Here is a 13,315-nt window from a genome sequence, read left to right as displayed (position 1 = left end):
GCCAGTTTTTCCAGCACCATTTGTTAAAGAGGCTATCTTTCTTCCAGTGAGTATGTTTGGCTCCTTTGTCAAAGATAAGGTGACTGAGTGTGTTCGTTGGGTCTTCAGTGTCTTCTAATCTATTCCACTGATCCTCAGGTCTATTTTGTTGCCAGTACCATGCTGGTTTTATCACAGTAACCTTGTAGTATAATTTCAAGTCAGGAATTGTTAAGCTTCCTGCCTTGTCTTTATTGCTCAGGATTGCCTTTGCTATTCTAGGTCTTTTCTGGTTCCAGATAAATTTTAGGAATGATTTCTCTACCTCTGTGAGGTATGTTAGTAGTAGTTTGATAGGGATTGCGTTAAATCTGTACAGCAATTTTGGGAGTATGGCCATCTTCACAATGATGGTTCTTCCTATCCAGGAGTATGGAATATCTTTCCATTTTCTGAAATCCTCTACGATCTCTTTTTTGAGAGTACTGTAATTTTCCTTGAAAAGATCTTTGACTTCTTTAGTTAGATTAGTTCCAAGGTATTTCATTTTCCTTGGTGCTATTGTAAAAGGTATTGTTTCTATAATTTCCCTCAGTGTGTTCGTTGTCTGTGTAGAGGAATGCTATTGACTTTTGGGTATTGAAAAAATAAAATAATTTAAAAGGGGGGGCATGTATAAAAGAGAAGAGAGAAAACCAGCTTTCAGCTAAAAACATGTTGAGGGGCAGGGAGACATGGCAAGGGCAAGGTCCTGAGTTGGATCCTGGTACCATAAAAAAAAAAAAAATTGCTAAATTCAAGACTCTCAGAGGAAACAAGTGTGCTGGTGCATGTGTGTAATTCCTGAACTGTGGGAGGCTAAAGCAGAGGAATATAATTCAAACCCAGCAGGGGGAAATTTAGTGACTTAGACAGACCCTCCTCTCAAAGTTAATATACAAGTAAAGCCACGTTGTTATGTTGAGCTGGAGGGGACTCAGGTCAACAACTTCTGACATTGCCAGTCAAGCAGAAGACCCAATACTATTATGGGCTACTGGACTATTTTGGAATATTTTGCTGAGTTCACACTCCTATAATATTTAAATGACAGAACTAAACAAAAACAGGGGATACAGATGAATGACAATTTTGTATCTGTGTATTCAAAGTGGTTAGGATAGATATATAGCTACATTCTCTTAATTCAATGAATAGAGGGATTTGTCCTAATAGTGTTTGCAAATAGGATATCATGTCTGCATCTGGTACAACAAATAACCACTAGGAAGACAGTATGCAATGTGTTAATTATTGAAACTATTCCACCAATTTGATTTGAAACAGTTGCATTGCTATTTGTTTCTCAATAAAATTATGAAAAAAAAGTTAATATACAAAAAACATTTAAAAAGTGCTGAAGATGTAGGTCGGGGTTAAAGCCTTGAGTTAGGTTCCCATTAGTACTAAATAAACAAATAAACAGGGCTAAGATCTAGTTCAGTGTAAAAGATCTCATGTTCAAGTCTCAGTGCTGAAAACAAACAATGGGTCAGAGGCCCAGCTTAGCCCTTTACATGGGCATGAGACTGTTTGTTACCAGGTCAGCTCTCTCAGCTCCAGGGAAACTTCCCCCAATACCTCCCAGCCCTTGCAAAGTACCTGTCACATGTCTAGCTCAATTTCTCAGGCTTGGCCAGGTTTGTGCACCAGCTGTCATAATGGTCCTGGCTGGTTTACAACAGAGGTAAGATTCCCCCCCTTAGCCTTGAGGTTTATGGAACCCTGGGAGGTGTTGATCACCCCAAGACCTGCACTACCACCTCTGTCGTGGAGGACCACGTGGGTGACTCCCTGAAGAAGAGCAATTGTCTCCAGTTTGGCCACACCTGACGCTAGTTCCATATATTGCTATGTGCAGAGCTGGCTGGGACTTTTCCTTATCCCTTCAGCTGGCTTTAAGCAGCGCATATAGGTCTAGCCCAAGTGCTGGTGGTAGTCTCTGAAGTCCTGTGTTCCTGGAAACTCCATCTGCTGCTCATGCATGTGACCAGGTCAAGGGTGGGAGGAAGAGCAATGCTCTACACTGTGCACTGAGATCAACCTTGAGATAGAGGCTATGACTTCCTGGGGCTTGAGAGACGACACGTCAGAGCTGAAGCACCAAGCCCAGAACATTAGACACTGTCTCAGTTGTGTAATGCAGATGACTCATTCTGCGTATCCTTCTCTCTGCAGATCTCAGCGGTGCATGCAGGCCCCTCACCAAGCCCCGCTCACAGCGCTCAGCTACTTCCTGCCATTCTCACAGTCACTCAGCCTCCAGCCATCCCTTTCTCAATGAGTAAATAAAATCTGGGTTTGGCCTTGGGTCTAGGCCTTTATTTCAGACAGCCATCACCATGCCTGGGCTTAGGAGCCTTTGGCTTCCCAAAAATTACAATCATGCTTTAGCGTCTTTATTCTTGCTGTGGGTTGTACTGGAAGTGGTAGATTAGAATTAGCTTGACATTCCCATGAGATTACAAATATAAACTTCATGGACCGAAATGAGGACCAGAAAAGGCTCTCTATACTCTGTGTGAGGGGAAAGTCTGATGTTTTTCTGTAGTGCCTTCTTTGAAAGCATCTTCCTCTTCACATAGTGAAATCCTAGGCCTGGATAAACCAAATAGTGCTGTCTCACTCCCTAGAGCTTGAGTGAGAGGCACTTAGGTGGGGCCCACTTGTTTTAAAACCCCACAGATTTATCTGTGTTGGTGCCCTTTACTTTCCTGTTGTCCTGATGCCACAGTTTTATTTCTGCTGGCCTGGACCTTCCCTGAGTACACCTTCCTGTGATCTTCAGGCAATGGTGCTGTTTTTCATTTACCGTTGGATGTACTCTTTGCAACTTTTTGCTCATTATGCAGAAGAGCCTGCAATCTGTTTGTCAGATCCACCATGAAGTAATAATTTCTATGTATTTTCTGATATTGAGAATTGAATTCAGGGCCAGGAAGCACCTTGCCATGGAATCATGCCTTCAGTCATTTTGAAATTTTGAGACATGATCTTGCAGCATTGCCCAGGCTTTGCCCTCCTTCCTGAGCCAGTGCACCATTCCCTTCAGACATGGGCCCTGCCCGTTCTCCTCTTTGCAACACTTTCCTTCCCTCAGGTGATGGCAAGAATTTCCCTTAGGACTCTGGAGTTGGAAATCAGACGCTACTAAGGGAAATTCAGCACACATAACAAGTATGGACCCTGAGGCAGTAGTGGGGGCTCACACTTTCATTCCCAGCTACTTGAGAGGCTGAGGCAGGAGGGTTGAAGTTGCAGGCCAGCCAGGGCACCTTTGGATGGTCCAACATCAGGATAAGAAGGGCTGAGGATGTAGCTCAGTGGTAGAGCCCTCCAGTGTTCACTCTCCAGTAGAAGGCGTGGAGAAGGAGGGAGGAAGGGGCAGACCAGAAAGAAGTCAGGTACATGTATGAATGTGTGGGATTTTACTCACCTATAGATGACCAAGTTGCAAGGACAGAAATCAGATCAGGAGCTATCAGGGACCAGTGGTGAGCAAGGGGACAGCAGGGCACCAAGACACACTTTAGGGTGGCGGGAATGCTTGATGCCTTGATTTGTGCTTGTCACACCGTTACACACATTTGTCAAATCTTTTTGAACTGTACACTTAAGTTGGGAGCAAAGTTTGAAGTTAAGGAGTACAGATTTTAATAATCCAAGAATATAAATTATACCACAACAAATCTGCCGAGAGAGAGAGAGAGAGAGAGAGAGAGAGAGAGAGAGAGAGAGAGAGAGGAGAGAGAGAGACTGAATGTGTAGCTCAGTGTTAAAGTAAGTGCTGGCCCAGCTTGTACAAGCTGGAATCAATCTGCAGCACTGCCAATAATTAAAAAATAAATAAAATAAAATTAAATTAAGAAAATAAAGTGGGGCCAAGGATATAGCTCAGCAGCATAAGTGCCTGCCTGGGAAGCACAAGGTCCTGAGTTAAATCCCTGGTAGAAAAACAAATAAATGAATGAAAAAATAAAGCTATTGGAAGGTACAGGAAAACAAAATATAGCCTACCAATAGGAACCAGATTTTCTCAGAGGGGCCAGCGTTCAAATTTCATCTCCCTCAATTGGGAGCAGTGTAGTAATCTAGAGCAAATGAGTTACTTTGCTTCTCCAGTTCTCGCCACTGAACCCAGGCAGCAGACAGGATTTGAAAAGCCACCGTCCTTAACAAGCTGGTGTCCCTGCTCAAGTGCGCGCCTCCCAGGTTGGCCCAGTGCCTTTCTTGCCTTGGCCCTCTCACTCCTTTGGATGGGAGGTGGTGGCCAGGGGCTCTGAGACTCACTGTCCCTCTCCAAGACTTGGGGAACCCAGTGGGGTAGGCGGGGCCTTCTTCCCACTCAAGGCTAAGTCGGTTTCAAAGAGCTGACAGCAGGTGGGGATGGCTCCAGCTGCCCAGGAGAGTGCTGGGGGCAAGGCGAGACAGGGGCAGGGCCTTGCAAGGGGGCCAGAGCTCTGGAAAGTTGCGGGGAGGAAAGGGCGGCTGAGAACTGGGGCATGAGAGGTGAGGCTAGAAATCCTTAGCAGAGGCGTGAGCTTGGGTGGGAAGGTGCAGTGGAGTTGAGGGCGTTGGGGACCTGCCTTCTCCACCACCCCCAGCTCTGCCTTCCATTGCCTCTGGGCTCTGAAGCCGCCTGGAGCGTCCTCTGCCGTAGTCCAGGCACTGTCTGATATACTCTTAGTCCAAACTGACCCTGCCCAGCCTGGTCATTTGCTTTGCCTCTGTGACTGGTTTTGCTTGCCCTACCTGGGGCTTTGTCCTCAGCCTGTGTATTTCTCCTCTGTGCTGTGACTAGTGTCTCCTCTCTAGGTTCCGTTTTTTGCCTGACTCAGCTCTAGCCCCTTTTTCTATGCTGGGTTCCAAGATAACTGAATCATCTCTTTGTCTTGGTGTTTGGTAAAACTGGAAACAAAACTTCTCTAGGACGTTAGGGATTTGGGTCTGGACTTCCGGTTTAGTGTGGGGCTTGGCTGCAGCTATTCTGGATCCTAGGAGAGAGGCCACACATTAGGGCAGCGGAGCAGGGGTTCCCAGGCCCCTGTGGGAGGGACAGTCTCCATTCTGTGGGAGCAGGAATTCTTTCCCAGGCCCAGCAGGCTGTGCTCAGCCGCTTAGACTTTGGTCCTTTTCTCTGGTGGAGACCCTCGGCCTCAGTGACCCTTAAGGGCTCTTTAACTTCTCTGAGGACCGGTTAGCTTTCTCCCCCCTCTCCACAGCCTCAGAGTCCCCTGCTGTAGGAAGCCTGCACAGCCAGGCACTGTCTTATTTCTGTTTGCTTTCTGTCAGGTCACGGTCTGCTCAGGGAAGCGCCATCTGGCCGGTAGAGGGAGCCTCAGCCCTGGCTCTTTGTCAAATTTTGGGATTTGTGTGAAGGGACTCACACAATGTTCAAGTCTAGGCTGTTCACAGTCCCTTCACAGTGCTCCTCGGGTGTGTCACCATTCCCAACTAAGACCAGAGCAGTTTCCACCTCCCAGATTCTGGAATCCTCTCTCCCTCCACTTTTTAAAGAATTTGTGTGAATTCGGCACATGGTTTAGCTGTCTCTTACAAATGGAAGTTGGATTATTTCTGTACAAGAGATTTGTGGTGTTTTGGGTTTTGTTTTTTTCTTAGTGCCATACTGGTGATTGAATCCAGGCCCTCCTGAACCCAGAGCCTCGGGAAGTTCCTGAGGCTGAGGTAAGGAACGTAAGCCACGCTTCTTGTAGAATAAGTTTGTAGATTTGCTGAGTCATGTTACATGAAGAGAATTTTCAAGACATGTTGGTGAGATGCTCAGGAAAGCTGGGCATGATGGTGCACACCAGTGAGCCCAGCACTCAGGAGGCTGGGCAAAGAGGGCTGCTGTGAGTTCAAGACAGCCAGGGCTACATAACTGAGTTCAAAGCAGCCTGAACTACACAGTGAGAGCCCATCTCAAAAGAAACAAGCATAGGAGAGAAGCTCAAGAAGACTTTGTCAGGCAGAGATTTTAGTACACAGTTAAATTGTGTGTGTGTATGTATGCGTGTGTGTGGCAGTGAGGAGAGGGTGTGACAGTGCGCAGACAAGGACACTACCAGTTCCAATGAGTCCATTTGTTATTTTAGAGAAAAAAAGATTTCATTTTACTTAGATCTCAGAGTAAAAATCAGGAAGTCACAGTGAACATATCAGCAGGCCACAAGCCATCCCCCAAGGACATGTCAGCAGATTATAAGAGGACAGAGAAGACACAGCAGCCTGATGTTTCGCTCCACCCCCCAAAAGCCCACTGAAAAATGTTGTATAAAAAGCCTTATGTGCTTAAGAGACGCCTTCTTGGTTCTGCTTGCCCAGAGAGATCCCACTTTAGGAATTAACCTGGTTAGACTGTTGAGTTCGAGTTCCCCTCCATCTTTTTCACTCAAGATGCGCATCTTATTTCTTTCTTTTTTTGGGGGGGATGTGTGGAACCGGTGATTGAACTCAGGCCCTTGCGTTTGCCAGGCAAGTGCTTATTCTACTGAGCTATCTCCCCGGCCCACGTACCTTATTTCTCAGAATGGAAAAAATTGATACTTCTCTTGTGGGGTCCCTGGTTCAATCTCCAGTACTGTCAAATAGATAAGACCAGTGGCAGAAATTTCTATTTGAATGCATATATGAACAGAAATGCAGTTATATCATTTTTAACGTGTCCAGCTGGAATCAGATGACTTCAGTATTATCATTTGATGATTTTTTATCTTTATTTATTTATTTATATTTTTGAGACAGGCTCTTGCTATGTAGTTCAGTCTGAACTCTGCGGCATCCTTCTGCCTCATTCCTCCTGAGTGCTGGGATTACAGCATGTGCCACCATAGCAGCCAGCTAGTAATGTCAAATAGTACAAAAAAAGTACTAAAAAGGAAGTTGTCTGCTCATTCCTCAGAATTAGTTTCTTTCTCTCTCCCCCCCCCCATTTGGTTAAGGACCTGTTTTGTTTTGCTTTAATCCCTTGCATCCTGTTAATCCTGTTAGGCCCTGATAGTTTGTTTGGGCCCCTGGTATGCTAACTCACTTAGGCCTCCACTTTTGGATTATTTTAAGTTAACTGTTCAGGACCTGTATCCTACTCTCCCTCTCTCCTGACTTCAATAGGGCCCAAAGTTTATTTGTTCTCTCTCTCTCTCTCTCTCTCTCTCTCTCTCTCTCTCTCTCTCTCTCTCTCTCTCTCTCTCTCTCTCTCTCTCCCCCTTTCTCTCTCTCCCTTTCTTTCTCTCTCTCTATCGTGTGTTTGCACACACTGCTGGGGATAAAGCCCAAAACTTTTTCAAGGCTAGGCAAGCCCTCTATACTGCCACTGAACTACACCTCCAGCCTGGGAATTTCTTTGCCTGCTCACTGAACTAAGGGCAGCTTCTTGAAATGTGAGCCAACAGCAATGGATGGGCGAAGCTTTGATTCACTGCTGATTATTTTTCTGCTAAAGACACAGGCATACAGCAGAGTACAGTAGCACTTTACAATCTCAGCACTGAGCAGCTGTGGCAGCAGTGCTGGAAATTTGAGCCCAGACCAGCGATTAATGATCTATTGGGACTGTCTCAAAGTAAAATATAAAATGAAGTGTTTTTGGGTGTGTAGCACAGTGTGACAGGCCTAGATTAAATCCCAGTAGTACTATAAGACAAAACAAGCCAAAGCTCAAAAGGCAGATATTCTTCCCCTCAGTGCTGGCTATTAAACTCTGGGAGTGTTTTGCTCCATCCCCAGCTCTGGCGCTTGTGTTTGTGTGTTTGTTGCTACCCTGAGGAGTGAGTCCAGGTCTTGTGCCCTGAACTTCACCCACAGCTCTTTTTTATTTTTTATATTTTTGTGCTGGGGCTAGAACTTATGACCTCATGGTCAGGCGAGTGTTCTGACTCTGCAATAAAACTTTAGGACTCCGCACTTTTGGAGACAGGATCTCTCGCTTATTGACAGCTAAGTTAGATGGAAATGAATCATGACGGAGGGGGAAATAGCTGCAATGCCCAGCTGCTAGATATTAGGTGTGCCCAGAGTGTGTTCCCCAAAATTGAAGAATGAATTCTAAGGCATAATGGCAGTTAAGAGTAGGAAAATTTTATTGAGAAAGACAACTTCTGAGAGACAGGAGGGGACCCAAAAGTGCACCGCCAGTGAGCCTACTCCTCAAAGGAAGTTTTATAGAACAAAATCACCAGCTGAGTATGACAAGGACGAAAGCTCCGATTAACCAATAAGATTACAAGTATTGTCACATAGGTAATATTGAGCTAATGGGGAAGCAGGTCACATGGCAAGTGTACACAGAAAGAAGAAAGACCTTTTTTGGGAAGAAGTGAATCAGGTGCTCCTGGTCACACACCTGGGTGACTGATGTTTACCTAAACTTTATTGGACCAGCTGATACCAATTACAGTATATAGTTTATGCCTTGGGGAGGCATGTAGGCCTAGTGGTTTTATTTCTATCCTGAGCCTGGCCTTCGATAGATGCGCCTCCAGCCATAGTTATAGCATTTTCATCCACTGCACTGACTCCCTCAAGGGCTAAGCCCAAGCTGACTGCCCATAATATTTCTACCTAATCTAGCTCTCTACATTAAGAGGACTAAAAGAGGGCTCCAGCCCCTGAGAGTCAGTGTAGATGTTGGCATACATAAAGACTAGGAGGTGAATGTGAAGGGACCCAGCCTTAAGCTGGAGAGTCAATTGGCGGGGCTGCAAGCCTTGCCAGAGGGAAACAGCATCTTAAGCTTGTCCTGTGAATAGCGCCACCTGGTGCAGTGAGCCCAGCCAGGAAACATGCACGGGCAGTGACCAGAGCATCTGGGCCCCGATCCATCCCTTTCCAGGAATGCCTTTGTTCTTTCTATGTAAAAGGTTAGTGATATGCTGAAGTTAATGATGCTCAGCACATCACTCTGTGACTCCTTTCCTTCCTGATCCTTACTAGCTAAGTGGCTATACTTGTACTCCTATAGATAGAATGAATGTAATTTTTTTTTTGAGGGGGGGTTACTGGGGATCAAACTCAGGACCTTGGGGCTGGGGAGATGGCTCAGTGGAATAAGTGCTTCTCTGGCAAGCACGAGGGCCTGAGTTCAATCACCGGTTCCGGAAAAAAAAGGGAACTCAGGCCCTTGTGCTTAAGCCACTGAGCTGTATTCCCAGCCCCTTAGATTGTAATTTGATGTGTGCTGTACCCACATTATGATTTTTCTGTATAAAATACCCTTGACAAAGAGCCTCAGTGGTCACCCATTCAGGCCCTCTCCTGGAAATCCAGGACTTAGTCTTTGACTCCTTGTTTCCAAAAAACTCTCCTAACTTCCTCCTTTGATCTGAGACTTCATTCCTCAATGTTGTGAGACCACAAACTCAGCATGTCAGACATCTAACAGATTGGAAACGATTTTCCTCGTAGCATTAAAATAAGGAAGGGCCATCAAAATAGCTCAGTGGACTAAGTGTCTGCTTAGGCAAGCGCAGGGACTAGAGTTTGATCCCAAGCACCACATGCCAAGCAGGTCCCACACCCAAGTGCGCTGAGCAGGCCACTGAGACCGGGCATGGTGGCACATGCCTGTAATCCCAGTTCTGGGGAGGCTGAAAGCAGGAGGATCACTATGAGTCTGAGCTGCGCAGTGTGACCATTTACCAAATACACATAAGAAAAACCACAAGGTATGAAAACTTAGACACAGATCCTGAATCACTAACCTAAAAAAAAAACCAACCAAACTTAAATGTGTTAACATACCAGATTGCCCAGTTAATTTTAAAAACTGGTGAAGGCGCTTTGATTTTGGAAGACATAACTTCTCACCGAGCTTTGCATTTCCTATTCAAAGTGGGAAATCGCTTCTAGATGATGCATTTCTTTTGGGATGCCCTGGGGATGAAGGTTCTGCAGCATAAAGAATTTGAAGAAGGCTGCAAAGCTGCATGTAGTGGGTCTTATGAAGGGAAATGAAGTAAAACAATGGTGGGGCTCAGGCCCGAGGATGACCATGTTTTGCAGAGTTGACTTACAATTATGGCATTGGAGACTACAAGCTTGGCGATGACTTCACGGGAATCACACTTGCTTCTAACTAAGCTGTCAAAAATGCCAGGAATGGGGCTGGTGAGATGGCTCAGTGGTCTAAAGCACCTACTTAGAACAAGCTTAGCAAAGCACAGGGACCACGGTTCAATCCCCCAGCACCACATGCCAGCCAGCCCCGCCCCCTGGTGGGCTGAGCTGGCCACACACACACACAATAAATAAATAAATAAATAAATAAATAAATAAATAAATAAATAAATAATTAAAAAAAAATGCCAGGAAGCTGGAGTGGCCATTCAGTGAAGTTGCAAAAGGAGTTTTTGAAATTGAAGCACAGGAGGATATAAATTCTATTTGCAGAATCACATTCTACCTTGGTAAGATCCTGTATTAAAAGTGACTCTAGCAGTGTTTGATCTTCAGAAATCCCTGAACTATTGGTCTGATCTCCTGGGAATGAACATTTATGAACAGGATGAAGAAAAGCAGTGGTCCTTGCTGGGCTTTGAGCATGACATGAAGGGCTCAGTTGATCAAGCAGCAGCTTTTGGAAGAATTGCCTTTTCTTGTCCCCACAAAGAGTTGCCAGACTTAGAAGCTTCATGAGAAGGGAGAATCAGAAGATCTTGACTCCCCTGGTGAGCGTTGATATCCCTGGGAAGGCAACAGTGCAAGTCGTCATCCTGGCTGACCCTGATGAACATGAAATTTGCTTTGTTGGAGATGAAGCATTTCGAGAACTTTCTAAGATGGGTCTAGAGGGAAACAAATTGTTGGACGATGTAATGGCAGCAGATAAAAGTGATGAGTGGTTTGCTAAAAGAAATAAAAGCTTCAGGTTAATGGAAGACATCATGTGCAACAAGCATTTGTAATCCTCGTCTAGCACCTGGAACCCTGATGTATCTACTTATGATAAATGTTCGTATTACTTAGTTGTGTCCTGCATAGGCAAGGAAGCCTGGCTGGTGAAGATTTGTGTATTTTATTCTTTGAAAGTTCTGATATGCTTTAAAAATGAAATCTGATTGTCATTGCTCCAAGTAAAGGAGAATTACTGCTATAACCTGCACTGTCACTGAATGGCACACTGTATGTAGGCAACCATCTTAAATTAGTAATAAAGTGTTTTTTAGACTAGGGAAGCTCCATGGGACTTTCTCCTTGGTTGGGGAGTTTACATTTTCAGTCGTCAGAGAACAGACAGAAGGATTTAAGGATTTAATGTGTTTTGTGCTAGTTACTTTATAATTTTTTAATCCTCTCAAGAAAGGATCTTAAAATACCTTGAATTATTTCTTCAGCCTGAAAGAAATTTGTTTTCTCTTTGGTTTTGTTGTACACAAGTTGGTTTTAATCACTGGAAATAAAATTGTAGTTGGTATATTCATTATTAATTTTTTTAAAAAATGTTTCTTATATACAGGGTACAAATTCCCTATGATGAATGTGATCAGTATGTGTATCAGAAGTATACCAATCAACCAAGCTACTATTTTTGATTATGAAAAAAAAAGAAGTATACTAATAGGGGCTGGAAATTTAGCTCAGTGGTAGAACATTTGCTTAGCAAGCTGGAAGCCCAGGGCTTAGTTCTCGGCACCAAAAACAAATAAAAAACCTGAACTGAAAGTATACCAACAAAATTAATTTTCAAAATGCTTCTGGGGCTGGCCAAAAGCTCAGGAGATTAAAATGCCTGCAAGCAGGTGCAGGGTATGAGGGTTCAGTTTCTGGGCCTGCCAGGCCAGCCTTACCCCCAGGGTGTGCTGAGATGGCAATTGAGACTGGGCGTGGTGGTGCTTGCCTGTAATCCCAGCTTTTGGGAGGCTGTAAACAGACTGATCACTAAAGTCCAATCTAGTAGTGAGACCCTGAACACTCTGTAGACCCTTCCCTAAAAATACAAAAATAAAATATTTTTTTTTTTTTTTTTTTCAGAACTGGGGATTGAACTTAGGTCCTTGTGCTTGCCAGGGAAGCACTTATTCCACTGAGCCATCTCCCCAGCCCCAAAAATACAAAATTTTTTTTCAAAATTTTATTGATAAACAGATAGCAATGAGACAGTTTCAAATCAAATCGGAAGTACTGTTTCAAGAAATAATACACTGCATATATTCTTCTTAGTGGTTAATTGCTGTACAAGATGCGGACTTGAGATCCTATTTACAAACACCATTAGAACAAATCATTCTATTCATTAAGAGAATGCAACTATATATCTATACTAACCACTTTGAATACACAGATAAAAGTGGACATTCATCGGTATACCCCATTTTTTCTAAGTTCCGTTATTGAATATTATAGGTGTGTAAACTCAGCAAAATATTCTAAAAGAGTCCAGTAGCCCATAATAGCATTGGGTCTTCTGTTTAACTGGCAATGTCAGAAATTATTGACCTGAGTCCCCCACAGCTCAACATAACAGCATGGCTTTATTTCCTATATTTCGTCTTCATACTTTTCTACTGGATGGTTAAGACCAAGGTAAAGCAGGACCTATGCAACAAGAGTTGTAGCTTTTTGGTCTGAGAAGGTCAGTGAAATGCCCTTAGGATTTATCCTGAGATCCTGTACCTCAGATTGTAGAACCTTTGTCAGTGCAGCCATGTGGATGAGTCATGGCCAATGCTTGGCCAATGTGCTCTCTGTGAAAGCCTGAGAGAATGTCTTCTCCCCATGTGACTCTCCTTAGGCACACTCTACATCATCGATCACTTTCCTCTTTGGCCCCTTAATCTTCTTGATCAGAAAATTTGGGACACTACCGAGGTACATGACATTACAGTATAGGTTCTCATATGTCCTGAGTCTTAATTGACCTTAGAAGACTAGGGCCAAAATGTTGGCTTTCCTTGTAGCCCTCCTTTTTCTCTAATTTTGGTCTGCAAACTTAGGTTGTTAACCATCCAGAAGACAAGCTTATTGTTATTATCAAACGATTTAGGCTATCAAGCTTAACCTCACTATCTCACTGCATTTCAAACATCTTAGGCATAATAAGGAACAGGTATTTTTCATCAAGTATTGATATGTTGAACTTTAAGTCCCTACATAATATGATAAAAAAACATTTAAAAAATACAAAATTTTTAAAAAATGCTTCTGAACTTGGGAGATTGAGGCAGGAGGATTGCTGCAAGTTCAAGGCTAGCATGAGCTACATAGCAGGACGCTGTCCCATAAGGCAAAAAATAGCTGTTGAAATTAGGCTGTTCTATGAGTCTTTGTGTCTCATTATTTAAAGTGGTAGCCAGGTTCA

General features: G+C 44.0%; 1 pseudogene; it reads left to right on the top strand.

Moving 5' to 3' along the window:
• The first annotated feature begins 8,074 nt into the window (after positions 1-8,074).
• Positions 8,075-10,922, top strand: LOC101588406 (annotated as a pseudogene).
• Positions 10,923-13,315: the final 2,393 nt, after the last annotated feature.

The sequence above is a fragment of the Octodon degus genome, unplaced genomic scaffold, assembly GCF_000260255.1.
Source record: "Octodon degus isolate 3935 unplaced genomic scaffold, OctDeg1.0 scaffold00122, whole genome shotgun sequence".
NCBI lineage: Eukaryota > Metazoa > Chordata > Mammalia > Rodentia > Octodontidae > Octodon > Octodon degus.
This window is presented reverse-complemented; position numbering and strand designations above follow the sequence as displayed.